Source organism: Otolemur garnettii, unplaced genomic scaffold (genome assembly GCF_000181295.1).
Source record: "Otolemur garnettii isolate 467f Iridium unplaced genomic scaffold, OtoGar3 scaffold00306, whole genome shotgun sequence".
NCBI lineage: Eukaryota > Metazoa > Chordata > Mammalia > Primates > Galagidae > Otolemur > Otolemur garnettii.
Window position 1 is genome coordinate 242,710 of NW_003852701.1, and position 1,009 is coordinate 243,718.

Here is a 1,009-nt window from a genome sequence, read left to right on the forward strand (position 1 = left end):
CTGGGCTCAAGCGAGTCTCCTGCCTCAGCCTCCCAAGTAGCTGGGACTACAGGCGCCCGCCACAACGCCTGGCCATTTTTTGATTGCAGCCATCATTGTTGTTTTGGCGGGCCCGGGCTGGGGATTCGAACCCGCCACCTTAGGTTTATGTGGCTGGCGCCTTAGCCGCCTGAGCCACAGGCGCCAAGCCTTTGATTTTGATTTTGATTAAGAATCAGAAGATATCGGTCAGGTCTAGTGTAGCCACATGCACCTTTGACAAATGGACTGGACATAGAGATATGTCAGTGTAGGGGAAACTTACCCTTTCCCCAAAAAAAGTTTGCTGAAAGATCAACTCACAAATACCCTGCTCATAGGGAGAATCAAAAGAGTGATTATCCAATTACCTAATACAATTCAGATATTTTTATACATGCCTTTTAGGAGGGAGGTGGAAAATGAGGAATACAGGTGCAACAAGTGATTGCTAGGGAAGATGATTACATGGATGGGGGGGACAGATGGACATGTAAATTAACCTGAGAGGCAGGTATTGTATTTAAAATGATTGGGTCAGGTCTGCTAGCATTCTGGGGGAGGAAAATAAGTCATTTGCCTCCTTTGATCTTTTGATCATTTCAGGTCTGTTTCTGTAAGTATTGTGTTTTGCCGAAAATAAGACACCATCTTATATTTATTTTTTCTCAAGAAGACACACTAGGGCTTATTTTCAGGGGATGTCTTATTTTTTATTAGGCATAATACAACAATCTATATTTATTCAAATACAGTTAAGTCATCTTCTTCTGGGACCTGACAGGAGAGCCGACCTTGTTGGTGGGGCTGGCGCTAGTGACGCGTGAACTCCTTTCCCTTAGCCGTTTGCCTGTGTGCAATAGGATGCCTACGACCATGGTTACTACATGCCCACCTGCGCAAGTGCGAACGGCTCAGAGAAAGGAGCTGTGGCAGATAAAAGATATTCCAGTCTTCCTTACTGCTCCGTGCCAAAATGCATGGCATGGCT